Raw genomic sequence first — 1,009 nt, forward strand, 5'->3', positions numbered from 1 at the left:
AAAAGAGAAAATGTTATCTTTTCCCACACATCAACAAAGAGAAACGTCAAGATACTTTAAAAATTGGTTTCATACTATTATGCTATTCTGTAAACTGACTATGCCTATTTAACGTATTATGGAGGCTAAATTGATTGCGGTATTTAGACAGTGAGTTGATTTAAATTACTCTAATTCAAAAAATATTATCTATCTGCTCAGCACAATGTATTAATATAAGGTTTTATGTATCACTTAAAGCACAACTGGAATTGAACCCAACATGGGAGAAGTCCCTGGCTTCAGCTAATATGGAATTATTTTATCCTCTGCAGAGCTTACTAACTAGAAGGTACATGAAAGTTCTTATATTGATTATTATACCATAAATAATGGTAAAATAATGGATTTTCCCCCTTAGCACACACATATTTTCTTTTATTCCTAATGAAGTGGTAAGCAGAAAGGACACTTTCATCCAGCTACTCCATGTGGGCTCTCATCCAACAAAAGGGACACAGACACTAAAGAATAATCCTACAAAACACTAAATATATCATTTCCCATTAGCACAGCACACATCCTATTCCTGGTAGTAGAAATTAGGCCATGCTAATGTGAGAGCCCTATAACAAGAGCATAAAAATTAATACACATTTCTACAATGAGTTTCAAGTTTCTAAGAATCAACGAATTCTCTTTTTAATATTCTAACTGGCTTTTGCCGAAAAGAAGAAAGAATAGTGTGGTGATTAATTTTGTGTCAAGTTGACTAGTCCATGGTACCCAGATATTTGGTTGAATGTTATTCTGGAGGTTTCTGTGAATGTATTTTTTTAGATGAAATTAACATTTGAATCAGTAGACTTTGCAGAAAGCAGATTATCCTCCATAATGCGGATGGGCCTCATCCAATCAGTTGAAGGCCTTAATAAAAAAAAGACTGACCTCTCCCAAAAAGAAGGGACTTCTGCCAGCAGACTACTTTTGGACTTGAATTGCAGCATCAACTCTTCCCCTGGTCTCCAGC

Source organism: Panthera uncia, chromosome B1, assembly GCF_023721935.1.
Source record: "Panthera uncia isolate 11264 chromosome B1, Puncia_PCG_1.0, whole genome shotgun sequence".
Classification (NCBI taxonomy): domain Eukaryota; kingdom Metazoa; phylum Chordata; class Mammalia; order Carnivora; family Felidae; genus Panthera; species Panthera uncia.